We start from the raw sequence: 18,339 nt of genomic DNA, 5'->3' as shown, positions 1-18,339 counted from the left end.
AAAATTAAAGGAATAACACAGAAAACACAAAAATCGCAGATATAACTTAATTAACCTATGAAATGTCACTAGTGTCAAAATTTGATAAATGTCATTAGTGTCAAAATTTTATAACAGTGGAGTAAACTTGCCTGCGGTTGGACCAATTACAAACAAGCAATGCAGCGCGGTAAATTTGAATCACTCCTCTTGGTTAAAAAACAAACTATAGTTTTATGGGAAATAAGCCACACTTAAATTGAAAAAATAATTTTATTAACGTTTCGACGCCCAAAATTATTATACCCAATAGTATTTTGTATTTTGACAACGACACCCGATTTGGGCGTCGAACCGTTAATAAAATTATTTTTTCAATTTAATTGTGGCTTATTTCCCATATAAATACCTACTACTACTACCTACTACTTACTAAATTCCCATATAACTACTTAATTTGTTTGTGTTAGAAAATAAATAAATTTGAATATACTTACGAAATGGCACTTACGGAATAAAATTATTTGTGTCCATGTTTTAAATAATTATAAAAAACGCCGAGACCTGTCGATTTTTACATATAAAAGTGCACTTTTTAAATATAAATTTAAATGTACAGTGTGATTGACGTAAGCCTAGCAGAGTCCGTAAGCTTTATTTTTAATGGAACACCCTGTATATTCTTATATTTTTAAGCCCTGCTTAACAACCTGATTTCATCCAACTATATCATGTAGGGTGTATTATGAGTAATACAGGGTGAAATTTTGAAATTATCAAGTATGGAAACTACTTATGGAATAAAATTCTTTGTGTCTTTATTTTAGAAAATTATAAAAAAGGCTGGTACCCGTCAACTTTTAAATTCAAATAGGCGCTTTATAAACATAAATTTAAATATACAGGGTTAGTCACGATAGTCTAGCATAGTCAACGATCTTTAGTTTTAATGAATCACCCTGTAGATTTTTGTCATTAGAACCTACTGAACAACCTTATCACAAAAAAGTATATTATGTGGGGTCTATTATGAACAATACAAGGTGAAATTTTGAAATTATTTAAAAATTTCGTCAAGATATTAAATACAAAACCCAATATATTGATACTTAGCTCAGAAAATTTATGTTTTTATTTAACAAATTTAAAAAAATAATACCCTTATTTAACGTGTGAAAAATTATAAATCTCAAAATTTTGTGTATTTAATCTCTTGACTGAAATTATACATAATTTTAAAATTACACCTTGTATTATTCATAATAGACCCCATATAATAAACTTTTTTGAGATGAGGTTGTTAAGTAGCTTCTAAAGACATAAAAATATACAGCGTGTTTCATTAAAATTAAAACAACGTGGAATGAAGTAAACACTTCTGTTGTATGTAGGTATATGAATTTATTAAAATTATTCTTAAAATTTATCCACAAGGGAGTGGAAGTACAGAACTTTTTCGGTCAAACTGACCATCATCAGTGTAAACCTGGAAATAAGTGAACCACTTAGATTGAAATGCAAAAGTGTGAAAGTTAGACAGTTAAAAATAGAAAATGTGGTTACTTACGTCCAGTGTACAAGTAATTGAAACTAGCCACTTCAATAGGTGTAAAAACCTCTAAGTAACATTATTGCTACATTATATGCTATATAGTAGTCGACATTAAGTCGATGTCGTAAGATTATAAATATCACATGTGGATGTATGTCAGGTTGTTGTGATCAGGTGAGAGGTTTAAAACCAAACCAACTGATTAGACAGATTGGTGCCTGAAAATTTATGACAAGATGTCAAAGGAAGATAGGTGGATTTTTCAAATGTCATCCGAAAAATTTTTGACAAAGAGAATTAATATTTAACTTTAATTGTTATATTGGAAATATGCAACTATTAAAAATGTTTGTTGTGAATTCTAATTTGTAAATAAAGGTTAATGGGCTGTAATATATTCATTAGTGGACCGAAATCAAAGGCAAAAATCTACTCAAATGCTATGACGTCATAGATTGTTTTTCAAATGTAACTGAGTGAAAATAATTATATTTAGTTAAGTAGAGTTGTGATGGATAAATATTACTGAAATTATCTAGAAATATTTAGAAAATTTTTTAAAAAACACATGGTATTTTAATGGAGTAACATCTGTAGAATTTGGAAGAATTGCAACTAAGGAAATGGTTGGTTGCATATGTTTCAGGGAACTAATGAATATAATAAGAAAATACCAATCTGTAGTTCTGTAATGTAAATTATGTGAGGTATTAAAGGAAAAGAACTGATATTAAATGAGTCAAGTGGAATTGAAAAATGTACATATCTTAATCGAACAATTTTTAAATTTGTGATGTCTGAATGTAAAAAGTTTGCTGCATATTGAACTACTGAAAATTTAAATTTTGAAAATTATTGAAAATTGATAATAAGGTCAATTGCATGTGTTTCAGGGGACTAATAAATAAAATAGAAATACTATTAAAAAATATAAATTCTGTGAAGTATTAAATGGATTAAGACTGATATTAAATTAGGAAAAATTGTGCTGAAAGAAATGTACATGTTTTAACCAAAAAGGAAAAAATTCTTTTGATTGTAAGCTCTAAATGTAAAAAAGTATGTCACATATTGAACTATTGAAATTCTAGATTTGAATATTGTATTGATCAGTGTTGAGATGGAGTAAATTTATTAAATATTGATAGCTGAGATTTATTTTTAATTTTAATATTAATGAAAAGCAGAGTGAATCAGTGAAAAAATGTTAGAAATTCAACAACATTTTGGTTATTGCCTATATTAGAATGTCATATCCGAAAAGATCAAGGGTTCTAGGTTGTGATTTGGATATAATGAGAAAATGTTTATGTTAAATGAAAAAAATGAGAGAATGAGATGAAAGAGATAGAGTATTGTCAGAAGCACAGAGGGAAAGACATTAAAAGAAACTAAAAGGTTATTTGATTGAGTATATTGTTTGGATTTTTTTTTTATTTAAGGTTTGTACTGGTATTTATAGAAAGAAAGTCAATGTGAAGGTGGATTGAAATATAGAATTATGGAAATAATTGTCGATGAATGGGAGTAAAGTCACGGTTAAGAGAGAGTTGACGGTTAACACAGTTTGGACTTGTCCTTGTGTCTCTGACAATCTCTAAATCTTCATATAGATCTAAACGAAGGGTATTTTTATCTTGGATGTTATGAATCAAAGTCACACCATCTGGGATGTTAAGGTGGTGTTTGTTGACTTTGAGATGGTGAGAGAAACCAGATGTGTTGTCACGTTTAGTGTGTTCTGCTGCTCTAGTAGATAGTGATCTATAGGTTCTTCCTACATAAGAGTTCCTAATCTATAAACACCACTACGATTCATATAGTTGATTGGATCTTTAGTGTTAGATAAGGTTTTGTTGGGAGTGTAATTGACTTTGAATGATATGTGGACATTGTCCGAAGAACAGAGAATGTGTTTGATCTTCTCAGATATGACAGAATTGTGAAACGGTAGGGACCTATAGACACAATTCTAGGCACAATTCTGTCATATCTAAGAAGATCAAACACATTCTCTGTTCTTCGGACAATGTCCACATATCATTCAAAGTCAATAACACTCTCAACAAAACCTTATCTAACACTAAAGATCCAGTCAACTATATGAATCGTAGTGGTGTTTATAGATTATCTTGTTCTGATTGTGATGCCTCTTATGTAGGAAGAACCTATAGATCACTATCTACTAGAGCAGCAGAACACACTAAACGTGACAACACATCTGCTTTCTCTCACCATCTCAAAGTCAACAAACACCACCTTAACATCCCAGATGGTGTGAATTGATTCATAACATCCAAGATAAAAATACCCTTCGTTTAGATCTATATAAGGATTTAGAGATTGTCAGAGACACAAGGGCAAGTCCAAACTTATTTCCATAATTCTATATTTCAATCTACCTTCACATTGACTTTCTTTCCTATACATACCACTACAAACCTTATATAAAAAAAATCCAAACAATATACTCAATCAAATAATCTTTTAGTTTCTTTTAATTTCTTTCCCTCTGTGCTTCTGACAATACTCTACCTCTTTCATCTCATGCTCTCATTTTTTTCACTTAACATAATCATTTTCTCATTATATCCAAATCACAACATAGAACCCTTGATCTTTTCGGATATAACATTCTTATATAGGCAATAACCAAAATTTTGTTGAGTTTCTAACATTTTTTCACTGATTCACTCTGCTTTTCATTAATATTAAAATTAAAAATAAATCTCAGCTATCAATATTTAATAAATTTACACCATCTCAACACTGATCAATACAATATTCAAATCTAGAATTTCAATAGTTCAATATGTGACATACTTTTTTACATTTAGAGCTTACAATCAAAAGTATTTTTTCCTTTTTGGTTAAAACTTGTACATTTCTTTCAGCACAATTTTTCCTAATTTAATATCAGTCTTAATCCATTTAATACTTCACAGAATTTATATTTTTTAATAGTATTTCTATTTTATTTATTAGTCCCCTGAAACATATGCAACTGACCTTATTATCCATTTTTAATAATTTTCAAAATTTAAATTTTCAATAGTTCAATATGCAGCAAACTTTTTACATTCAGACATCACAAATTTAAAAATTGTTCGATTAAGATATGTACATTTTTCAATTCCACTTGACTCATTTAATATCAGTTCTTTTCCTTTAATACCTCACATAATTTACATTACAGAACTATAGATTGGTATTTTCTTATTATATTCATTAGTCCCTGAAACATATACAACCAACCATTTCCTTAGTTGTAATTCTTCCAAATTTTGCAGATGTTACTCCATTAAAATACCATGTGTTTTTTAAAAAAATTTCTAAATATTTCTAGATAATTTCAGTAATATTTATCCATCACAACTCTACTTAACTAAATATAATTATTTTCACTCAGTTACATTTGAAAAACAGTCTATGACGTCACAGCATTTGAGTAGATTTTTGCCTTTGATTTCGGTCCACTAATGAATATATTACAGCCCATTAACCTTTATTTACAAATTAGAATTCACAACAAACATTTTTAATAGTTGCATATTTCCAATATAACAATTAAAGTTAAATAATAATTCTCTTTGTCAAAAATTTTTCGGATGACATTTGAAAAATCCACCTATCTTCCTTTGACATCTTGTCATAAATTTTTAGGCACCAATCTGTCTAATCAGTTGGTTTGGTTGTAAATATGGAGACCTGTAAGAAGGAGTGGAAACGCAATGCATCGTTTGTGGGCTAACTTTTCAACCTCTAATTCAACTTTCAGCAATCGTCACTAGAGGCGCAAGTGTTCGAATAGGTGCTACAAATACATTAGCTCTTATGGACTTATTTATTATTTAACTCATTTTATTATTGTTTTTAGCGTAATTAGACATTAATTTATTGGTGGATTGTAGCTGAATATGTTTTATGCCAAAAATAAATTATTTTAACTTTATAACATACCCAGATAGCACAAGTACGTTTTATGGACATCCAATGGACGTACATCTGTGTACATTGGAACGTCCAATGGACGTCCCGCTAAGGTACAATGGACATCCGATGGACGTCCAACGAATGTCCAGAGTTCACAAAATTGGATGTCCATAGAACGTCCGCTACAAACGTACATTGTACGTTGTATTGGAGCTTTCAGTGTACACCTTACGTACATTCAATGTACGTCTTAGGGACATTTGTAGGGCACTTTTCAGAAAGCAATCTAGTATCCATAATTTTGTGAATACATAGCAAAAAGCCTTTATAGGAAATAGTTCCTTATAATACTAAACTTATACTTAAAAATATTACACAAAAGACCTTTTTTATTTCTCTTTACTATAACTTCATTATAATAATATATACTTTATTATAGGAACTAGGAACTTCATTAATGCACGACTGCACTTGCACGATAACAGAAAACACAAATATATCACAGGATGTATTTTCATAAAGACCAGCTTCAGATAATGACGCCTTAGGAAGCATGCACATTAAAAGAGGTTTAATCTCTCTTCTGTTTCTGTTCCAAACTATTTTTAGAGTCAGTACCGTTGTTGTATATTATACAAGCAGGTTTGCCATTCTGTGAATTATCATAAATAAACCCTCCTTCAGTATTTCACAACAATTAACAGCGATAATCCCCTAAAAGTACCTCCCTAATACTACCTTTCACGACCGATAGCGCGAAGAGCGACAAGCGTTGTCAAGAAGATTCTCATTTAGTTTGTATTGGGGCTTAATATAATAGTCGCGTTTTGTGTAAAATATCCATGGACCACAAATGGATGTCCAATGTACGTTGAAATCAAACGTCCAATGGACGTCCCGTAATGTACGTACATAGTACGTCCAGTTTTGGTCCATGGACGTTTGGACTTTAAATGTACGTTATATGGACGTACATCGGACGTTGTGTGCTATATGGGTATCGACGTGTTGTAAAAAGTGTATTCTTTCTATACCATTGTAGATGGAGATGTGACATCAAATTTAGATTTGTCATTACTTTAATGTAGGACAGCTTATTTTAAAGCGGAAATATTTTGTCAGATTATCTAACTGCCACATTTTATATACAAATGGTATTTCAACTGCAAATTAATTTGTTAATATCTTTGTAACTGATATCAAAAAGTTTGTTAGTTGAAAAAATTGAACTTAACTGTACGTAATTGTTTTTAAAAAGTTAAAAAAGTTATTTAAATAATTTGAAGTTTATTGATCAAATTTTTTTTTGAATTATTCTTTTTATCAAAATTTAAAATGCTTTTTCTTTTGAACACTTCATTTATATTCTGAAAGCTTTCCTATCAGATGTTTAAATTTAGTTAATAAAAATATATGTAAATTAACTACAGACGACAGTCTGACTTTTATAAAATTAATGTTAATTTTTGTGAAATATTTTGTCTCAAAAAATGCATTGTTTCGACAGAAAAGCTTTCAAGATCCTTCTACTATTATTACTATAATTTTCAGGTTAAAATAAAAACCAATAATAGGTAATACACAAATTTTATTTACACCGCAGGAAACAACATACAAACGAATATAATCCATGCACGTTATAAATAACATAAAGACAAATCTTTATAAAAAGTCGTAACTTCGTTAAGTTCCCTTGAATTTTTTATCGGAACGATAACTCGATATAAATCCCGGTACGAAGCAAGTTCTTTTAGTGTAAGCTTTCTTGGCACTCATATTTAAATAATATTAACCAGCAAAACCAGTAATTTTATATTAACTACGAATAATTAAATATTTTCAAAATTTTCACATTCACTCCAATGCAAAACTAGCATCTATCTCTACGCCAACGCCGCCTAGTGACAAACCAAGCAAACAGGCAAAATAGTGTACAGAAATTTCAAGGTCGTCCTATCTCGATTCCTCTCCTCTGTGTAGGTCTCCATAGTTGTAAACCTCTCACCTGATCACAACAACCTTGTGCAATTTCCGAGCAAGGATGACATACATCCACATGTGATATTTATAATCTTAAGATATCGACTTAATGTCGACTACTATAGCATATAATGTAGCAATAATGTTACTTAGAGGTTTTTACACCTATTGAAGTGGCTAGTTTCAATTACTTGTACACTGGACGTAAGTAACCACATTTTCTATTTTTAACTGTCAAAATTTCACCCTTTTGCATTTCAATCTAAGTGGTTCACTTATTTCCAGGTTTACACTGATGATGGTCAGTTTGACCGAAAACGTTCTGTACTTCCACTCCCTTGTGGATAAATTTTAAGAATTTTAATAAATTCATATACCTACATACAACAGAAGTGTTTACTTCATTCCACGTTGTTTTAACGAAGGTATACAGCCAACTACAGGGTTTACCCTTTTAAAGTATTAAAATTAAAGATAATCGACTATGCTAGACTTGCGTGGATCACCCTGTATATTCAAATTTATGTTTAAACAACGTAAATTTGAATTTAGAAGTTAACGTGTCCTAGCATTTTTTATAATTTTCTAAAACAAGGATACAAACAATTTTATTCCATAAGTGGTTTCCATACATTATAATTTCAAATTTTCACCCTGTATCATTCATAATACACTATATGTACATGATATAGTTCATTGAAATCAGGCTGTTAAGCAGCTTTTAAAAATATAAAAATATACAGGGTGTTCCATTAAAAATAAAGCTTATGGACTGTGCTAGGCGTGTATGAATCACCCTGTACATTTAAATTTAAAATTGATGAATCACCCTGTTAAAAAACGTACATTTATGTATAAAAATCGACAGGTCTCGGCGTTTTAAAAAAATTCTTCTCGCATTTAATTGTCATTCTGATGCTCGTATTCTATACGACACTCTCCGCTTCACGCCTCATATCCTATCCGTCATACTCACATCATAATGGCCATAATTAAATGCTCGTTGCTTAATACTGTTTCTCTACGACCGTTTAATAATATACTTATTATTCGCTATTTTTGAATAGATAATAACACCCATTACTTTACCCGTGAGTAATAATTCATTACTCACGGGCTGAAGTTACTCGCGGGTCATTACTCACGGGTTGAAGTTAGATTCAAGTGGTGCATGGCACTTTTAATATACCTATTAACTATTAGCAAATAAAGTTACTTAAACTTGTTTATTTAATAAAATATTCATTGTAATTTATATGAACAATTAAATTTGAAAAATGGGATTTTTAACAATAACAATGGGTTAGTATATTTTTTACGTTTAAATTTCAACATTTGACATTTTAAGATTGACGTTATAAAAAGGTAAACAATAAACAATATTAATTTCGTAAAAGGACTTACGGATATGAAATTCATATCAATGAATTCTGTTTTACTTACTGTTCATTGTACAATAGATTTTAATTGAGAGCACACGTTCTTTTTCATGTAATTGCCTTAAAATATGTCTTATTTTTAAAAGCCACCGCCATTCCATGACATAATGACAACTGTTTATTGTTTCATAAGCTCAACGAGTGTAATTCTAACAGTGTTGCCATAGTTATATAAAATATATTTCCTTATGAAAAATAAAATACAGTGTGTCCACGGATGGGGTGCCCAAGAGGAAAAACTCTTTTATTTTCAATTTTAGCGAAAAATGTCATTCTTGATAAAAAGTTTTGCTTGTTCTAAAACCCTATAAAAAGAAAGAAAATTCAAGTTTTTCAAATCCTGCTTAATTTTGTAGCCAACTTTATGTAAGTCCCTATAAATTTTTGCATTAATTTCGAAATTTTAACAATAATAACTTATGAGAACAACCCTTTCGCTTCTGTGGATTATGAAGCCAGACTTTGTCGTTCCCCTCGAACCATCCAATTATATAATAATTACATAATTATTAATCCAATAATTTTAATAATGAAATTTATCACAAGATGAACTCTTTATTGAACGCTTAACATTGTCGAAAAAAATGACAATTCGCAAATTACTTATCAGAGTTGACAGTTACTAAGCTACATTGTGTCTTGGCAACACTAGATTATTGTTACGATTTCAAACTTAGCGCAAAAATTTATAGGAATTTACATAAAATTGGCTGTAAAATTAAGCCGGATTTGAAAAACTTGAATTTTATTGCGTTTTATGGGTTTTTAGAACAAGCAAAACTTTTTATCAAGAATGACATTTTTCGCTAAAATCGAAAATAAAAAAGTTTTTCCTCTTGGGCACCCCAACCGTGGACACACTGTATTTCGTTTTAAATAATGTTAGTAGTTGATAATTATATTTTTCTACTAATCCAAATTAAAAAAGGTCGTAGAAAAAGTATAGTATTCTACTTGCATGTAATGGCTATTACTCACTCTGATGAATTAGGACACTCGTGTCGTAATTACGCTCGTGTCGCAAACTTCATCATCGTGAGTAATAGCCATTATTACATGCTCGTTGAATAATATACTATTAAACTATTATATTTATTAGTATTATTTTGCAGCAACAATAAATTAGCAATTAGTTATAGTGTAAATACTTTTACAAGAAAAAAAAATTCATACAGTGTAATAATCGCAGCTATTTTCACTTTTGATATTACAGCTCTGAATAAGATCAACAAAACTATGTTTATAGCACTTCCTCAAATTATTTAATTAAGAAATGGACTTTCTTTCAGTTCTCCTTGGTATTTATACCTATTTTACGTAGTATTATGATGTTTAGTACACTAAAGAAAAATAAAACTAACATAGCCAGGCAGGTGCTTGAGTACCAACCTGACGAAAACTAAAGAAGGGGAAGACCGAATAATAGCTGGCGAAAAATCACAAAACAACATAAAGGAATTAGATTGAGTTGGAGAGAAGTTAAGCGAAGAGCAAAAAATAGAGAGGACTTATAAGTAAATTTCAATGGAATGACACAAAGGGGATGGGCTCACAGTTACAATAATTACTGGTGCAGTATTATTATTATTGGTAAATTATATTTAGGGGCCCGAAAATCGTGTAGTGCCTCGGGTAAAATAGGCACTGAATGAGCTGATCAGCCACTTTACATTATTGGCTAAGAAATGCAGAAGTGTACCCAATCCTCTATTAAGGGGGTGTCATAAGAAGGGGAGAGGAAGAAAGGAGAAATAAGCTGTAGTATCTCCCCTCTTGTAACTTCTGCATAAAACTTTTCTTATTTTAATAAATATTGCTACAGCTTGTCCAATTACCATCCTTATCTTATCATAGTATATAGTGATAGTTCATAATATACCTAGTCATTATTCTCATTAAGAAATAAAAGAAGATACGTAAACCCGACTACGTAGTACAAACTAAAAACAACACAACTTGGAAAAAAGATGAATAAATAAAAGCGGTAGTTTTTCACGGATGAAGCTACGGCATAGCTGTTAAACTATGTTTTTCTTTTTGTTTTCTTCTTTCTTCCGATGCATTTATCTGTTGCTTCTGTAATAGTTCTTTCTATGCAGTGCCATTGCTGATCTACATCTTCACTTTAATTTTTTTTTTCAAAACCTGAAACCTATTTCTTATTTCTAGTAATATTGTCGTTCCCTATCTTGTTCTTCCAGCTTCGCCACATTCCAACTTTCTATCTTCATCTGTTTATCTATTGTTTGTGTTGAAATTCTTGTTCTGAGCTTGACGTTCACGAGAAAATGATCCGTGTTAACTATCTGTTGATTTTTGATTTCGATAATTTGATTATTTGTTCTTCCATCGTTTGATTTTCATGTTGCCTGGGCCTCGATTTTTGACCCTTCGCTTCGTTATCGAACGTATTCGTTTCGTATCTGTTTAGTATACGAAGCGAAGGGTCAAAAATCGAGGCCCTTGTGGATATTTTTTCTAACAAACTGGCTGCGTTTGATGACTAAGTTGCAGTCTGTCGTAAGGCCGATCAATCGTGATCCATTATCATTTGTAACGTCATGTAGACTATGTCTTTCTGCCACCGGTATTATCTACTCTTCTGTGTCTACTTTTGCGTTTATATCCCCTAATATTATTTCGATATCATGGTCAGGAGCTTCTGTGTATAGTTGATTTAGAGTCGTAGAATTCATTCATTTCATCCATTTTTATCATGCTCTGATGCTTCTTCGGTTCTTGCTTATACTAGGTATGGGTAGAATATAGTTAACTAGGACCATTCACCCCTTAATCTTATAATACAGATTCTTTCATTGACCGGTTTAAAGTCTAATATTTCTGATTGTAGTCTTATCCACATCCTTTTTTATATCGAATTTCATGTCCACACCAAGGTACTAATTACTTGTCCATGTATATTGTTCCAAACCTAGTCCACCTCATTTTATGAATGGCTGTTATATCATATCTCAGATCTTGTAGTTGTTTTATCGCTCTCATGGCAATTCCAGGTCGGTACCAACTTAATACGTTTTATGTTCCTAACAGAATATCCTTTGTCCATAGCTTTCATTGTTTATTTTGATAATCTATGTATTCTATTCTGATGAAATATTATTCGTTTCGTAGCATCAGTGTTTTACATGCATGGATCGCTGGTCCACAGCAAAACTCCTATTTGGAGGACTATGTCCCCCCTCTTCGGCTTCCACTGGGGTTGGTTACCCAATCTCCAGCAAGGTTGCTCAGGTGTTTGGGGTTCACCCGTGTGGTCAAGATTACACTTCGTGTAGGTTAGGATAGGAATTGAGTAGGAGAGGCTAGACATGCTAACTGGAGACAGCTCTTATAATGCGCATCACTACTCCTTTGAACATCCTACATCGCTTGTTCCTAATATATTGATCTTTAATTTGCATATTTCCTGTTAAATATTTTTTAATTTTCCGAGTTCTTACATGCTTCCTACATTCCATGTCGGAATTTTGAGGTTTTTGTTTGTGTTTAATAAATTAGATATACTGTATAACAGTGGTTCTCAATCTTTTTGAGTCATGCACCACAAAATACCTATCTAGCTAGGTAATCTAATTAACAATAATAGTTGTGCTGATTTTGGCTGTTTTTGCGTTTTGTGTACCACCGCAAATAATGATATGTACCACCAGTGGTACATGTACCACAGATTGAGAACCGCTGCTGTATAATATTTCATAATTTTAATGTATCCTGTAAAGAGTCGGCTTCATTGTACTCCATTTTATAGATCTTGAACCCTATCATGCGCTTCCTCAAGTTCAATGGATACCATATAAACGTTTGTTCTTTTCTTCCTTAATTTTTTCATTAGCTGTCTTATTATAAAAATTCAATATTTTGAAGATCTGCCTTGCATAAATGTAAACTGTTTTGGGATATTTAGGTTTATTCGTATATAAATATAAATATATATATATATATATATATATATATATATATATATATATATATATATATATATATATATATATATATTTACGGCCAGCTATCAAAGTGAGACCTCACCGTTTACCCTACCAAATGAGGACACCACTAAATAGACATAATACGTGAGTCGCATTCAGATTTATATAATGTTTGAATAATATCGAAAGTGTTTTTCACCAATATACTCCGAAAATATTATTAGGGAAGAAGTTTTTTTTTTGGAATATATTGTTACCATGTGAGGACCAACTAAAGAACTATCAAAGAGAGGACCGCATGAGTTTTTACCTGAAATGTAACCAAGTGAGGTCCTCGATGGATATACAGCGCGCTAAGTGAGACCCACCAAATAATGTAATTGGGGTAAATCTATTTTTAGAACAACTACATAATATTGAGATATTATATTCGTGTTATCGTGTTTAGTTTTTAATGTGAAGTTAGGAAATTACAATTGAAACAAATTTTAAATAAAATAAGAAGTCTGAGGCGACTTAAATTTGCAGGTAAGTTGTTTCTATTTTATTAGAGTATTTTTATTTTATTCTTTTTATAACAATTAATCTTTTTCTTTTAAAGGATGTGTTTTAAATTTCTCTATTAAATTATATTGAATTTTTTAAGAACTCAACATTAAAAAGCAGGTATTATTATTAACTTTTAATTATAAATTATTAAAGGTATTGAATAAATACTCATTTTAAAATGAACCAAGACTTATTTACCACATTGGAAAGACCCAATTATTAATCACAAGAAAAATCCAGGTCCGGATTAACAAAAAAACATAGAGTAATCGTGACCTTGAGACAACACCCTGTATATTGGCATTTTTAAAATTTGTTTGCACATTTGAAAAGACCACAAAAGTCCGAGTTTATCGGTACACTTTGATTTTTGTGCAAAAATTTATTAACATTAATTTTGTAATTAAATATATTCAAATTTTTAAGAACCCTGAAATTAATAAGCAGGATTTTAAAGCACTTTTAATAATAAATCATTCAAGTTAATAAATAAATACTAATTTTAAAAATAATCAGTTATTATTTACTGCGTTAGAAGGACTCACTTACTAATAACAAGAAAATCCAGGTCCGTATTAACAACAAAATGCAAAGTAATTGTGACCTTGAAAAAACACCCTGTACATTGAAATTTTTAAAATACGTTTGCACCTGAAGAGAGCACGAAAAACTAAGTTTAAGGTCCTGCTTTAATTTTTTGTGCAGACAATTTAATGACAATACCTTTGAAATTATATCGAAATTTTTATTGAGTTCCCAGAGTTATTAAAAATTTCGACATAATTTTAAAATTAAATTCATTAAATTATCTGGCCAACAAATTTAAGCAAACGATTAAACTTAGTTTTTTGTGCTCTTTTCATACATATGTGCAAACGCATTTTGAAAATTTGAATATACAGGGTGTTGTTTCAAGGTTACAATTACCTGATATTGTTTTGTTAATCCGGACCTGGATTTTTGTTGTGATTTGTAAGTGGGTCGTTCGAATGTCGTAAATAAGTATTGATTATTTTTAAAATGGGTATTTATTTAATAACTTTAATAATTGATTGTTAAAAGTGCTTTAAAAATCTGCTTTTTAATTTCAGTGTTCTTAAAAGTATCAATATATTTAATTTCGAAATTAAAGTAATTAAGTTTCCTCCACAAAAAATTAAAGCAAACCGATAAACTGAGATTTTTGTGTTGTTTTCAAATGTGCAAACAAATTTTAAAAATGTCAATATACAGGGTGCTCTTTCAAGGTCACAATTACTTTATGTTTTTTTGTTAATCCGGACCTGGATTTTTCTTGTGATTAATAATTGGGTCGTTCCAATGTGGTAAATAAGTATTGATTAATTTTAAAGTAAGTATTTATTCAATAGCTTTAATAATTTATAATTAAAAGTTAATAATATCTGCTTTTTAATGTCAGAGTTCTTAAAACATTCAATATAATTTCAAAATTAAAATTGTCTGGCCGAAAAATTGAAGCAAACGGTTAGACTTAGTTTTTTGTGCTCTTGTCAAACATGCAAACAGATTTTCAGAATTTTAATATACAGGGTGTTGTTTTAAGGTCACAATTACTTTATAATTTTTTGTTAATCCGGACTTGGATTTTTCTTGTGATTAGTATGTTGGTCGTTTGGGATTTGGATGAGGCATATGTGTACCAAATATCAAAAAAATATACAGGGTGGTTCTAAAGTTACGGCTTAAGAAAGAAATTGGCAAAATCTATAAAACACCCTGTAAGTCGGTTATAAAAGTCGGTAGGGCAAAAAATGTAGTATACCTAGAACCGCCTCGGTGACCTCTATTCACAATTAAAGTATTTCCGTTTCCCAATGAAACACCCTGTATAAATATTTGGTTTAAATCCTACTGCCAAAATTATGAACATTTTTGCCTGAATAAAACATTATTCCGGTCATTAGGATACTATTAAGGCGTTTTTGATTATGGCATTAAATGATGCGAATTAATAAATATTTTCATAAATATAAATATTTCTGTCTTAAAAAAATTAGAATAAACTATAAACAATAATTTACTCTTAGCCTTAAAACAATTAAAAGCAATCAATTAAATTACAAAATTAAGAAAATTCACTTTTCTGGAAAAACCTAGTAATATCGACGTGAATATTTAATATTTATACATCTATTATACGAGGAATAATAATAGCACTTCTTGTACCTAAATAAACAGGTAGGTACGCCTAAGAAATGTAGATTTACCTCTCTTATAACTAAAACAGATTATAGAAGGTGGTCTAGAAACAAAAAAAAAATAATTCTTCTATTTTCTAAAATGTATTCAATGTTTTGTATAAAGTATTTCGTTTTAGGAAAAAGACAATATTATAAATCCAATCAAAGTAATTTAAAAGAAAAAACAAATTTTGGAACCTTGGAACAATTTGCAGAAAGAAAAAGCTCTAACGTATTTTAGGAATCATGTTCAACAGAAAATTGCTGCAAAAAAATGAATGTTTGATGTTGAAAGAAGATAACACGGAACTTTATTCAAATAAAACATGGGAGAAAATAAAAATATTTATTGTAAAAACCTACAACAAAAAATGAATTTCAATTCCTAATATAACTTTTTGTCCAATGAAACATGTAAAGAAATTTTATTATTAATAAAGATAACAAAAAATACATTTTGATTATTGTTTTAGAGTAGTTTTAATAAATAAAATATTGAAACATAATATTTTGTGTATCACTAGGACAAATGATATTCTTTCTTTCTTTCACTTACTACTCCTGTAAGGCCCTTTTCAGGGCGTAGGAGGGACCGCCGGATTTACACCTCCCAAGCACGGAGATGAAAGTGAAAACTGAAAAAATAACGAAAGATGATGATTTTCAAGGCTCAAAAACATTAAGTATAAAACATAATTTGTGAAATTACGAAGTACCTAAATTCAAGTTCAAACCTTATTCTATCAGTTCTTGATAAGCCTTTTGGACTTATTTCATTTTGAAACATTGTTTTTTAGTTGTTAATGCCCGTCTCTCCATAAGAAACCTTCCTCATTAACAATTAAAAAAATATGTTTTAGAATAAAACATTGCTAAAATTCTTATCGAGACCTGATAGAACAAGGTTTGAATTTGAATTTATGTACTTTATGATTACAAAACTGATATTTTTTACTTGTGTTTTTGAGCCTTTAAAATTGTCAACTTTAGAGAAAAAATACAAAATACCTTTTTGTTTAGAATGATCTAAAAGATCTCATATACTATCTGCCCGGGTCGAAATTTTTTTTAAACTCATAAGAAAATGTCATTTTTTAATTATTAATCAATTAAAAAGTTAGAACAAGATTAGATCGGACAACCCTTGTTTTTTTTAATTGTTAACATGCTAAATTACATATCCAATAATTTTGATCCATTAAAGAGATCGATGCAAATCGACCTCTACTCGGATCCTCTACACTCTACCTACTATTAAATTATAATAATAATAGTCTCCCATTTTATACCGCTCACGTGGCTTTGAAGGAAGGTAAGAGGGCCAGTGCTACGCTTCAACCGCCTACTATTACCCCTGGTTTTAACCAAGGTACTCATTCTATTCAAGCTGAGTCGACCTGAGGCCTATAAACATTTTTAAAAATGTCTAGTTGTTCTTGCTGGCGCGCGGTAGGATTTGAACTCCGGCCTACCAGCACACGAGTGAAGCACACTACCGCTTAGCTACGCCGGCCCTTAAATTAAATGAATATTTTTAATAGAAAATACATATTTAGTATACCAATTTTTTTACAATAATTTAACAACAAGAATCAAACAATTTTTGTTAATACAAATAAATATGTTATTCTGAAGCTATTTTCTTGTGGCATTTTTACAATTTTAACTATTTATAATGGGAAATATGATACACACAATATTATTAAAAAATGATTTTTATTAACGTTTCGACGCCCAAACCGGGTGCCGTTGTCAAAATACAAAATACTACTAACATAAACAAAAATGTTGTTGTTAGTAAAAAAATTCTTCTAATAATTTATTTAATTTGACTCATTTATATCATTTATTTAACAAATAAATATAGATATTATATTTTACGTATACTGTTTCAAAATTTAGATCTAAAAATATTGACCTACATAATATTATATTTTTAAGGTACTAATAAATTGTGGTCTCTGATTTCTATATTCTCGAAATATTAACCTCAACATCTTAAACGTATCAATCAAATTATATAAATTTACTAAATACTGAACCCACGCTCGACAACGATGGCAAATATGTCAGAGAAACAAAAAGTTTTCTTAGCTGTAACTACGAAATAGTAAGTGAGTTCAAAATATCAAACAAATAACGCTGCTCAGTATTTTCCATATCATCAAATCTATAAATAGACATTTTTATTTACACAAAATACCATAAATATAACACTAATAATATACTAACTGCCAAGCTAGGACCAGCGAAAATATATGACAAATTTCTGGTCCTCACTTGTTCCGATGTATATTTTAACATGGGCCACAAAGCGAATTGTTAATAAATATACTCCAGAAAAGACGCCGACAGCGGCCGAATTGAGAACTACGATATACGTATTTTAACGTATAACCAACAAAACGAGACCCAATTTTTTTCTTGTAAAAAATAATTCTACAACGATTGTCAATGCCAAATAATGATTTTACACACCGGTACCAAGTGAGGACCATATATCGGTCCTCACTTGGTCGCGGTCCTCACTTCAACCGCAATTTCGCCATGAAACTGGCTCACTTGGTACTATAGACATAAATATATATATATATATATGTATATATATATATATATATATATCCGTCTGTAAATTACTCTCTTCCATAATTTTATGACGTGACAAAGTACTTATATAGACCTTTAGTTTGTGCATTGTTGAACATCTTGGTTTTTATACACAGGTACTGAGATACTGTTTTTCTATTCATCTGGAATTT

This window comes from Diabrotica virgifera, chromosome 1 (genome assembly GCF_917563875.1).
Source record: "Diabrotica virgifera virgifera chromosome 1, PGI_DIABVI_V3a".
In the NCBI taxonomy this organism is placed as follows: domain Eukaryota; kingdom Metazoa; phylum Arthropoda; class Insecta; order Coleoptera; family Chrysomelidae; genus Diabrotica; species Diabrotica virgifera.
This window is presented reverse-complemented; position numbering follows the sequence as displayed.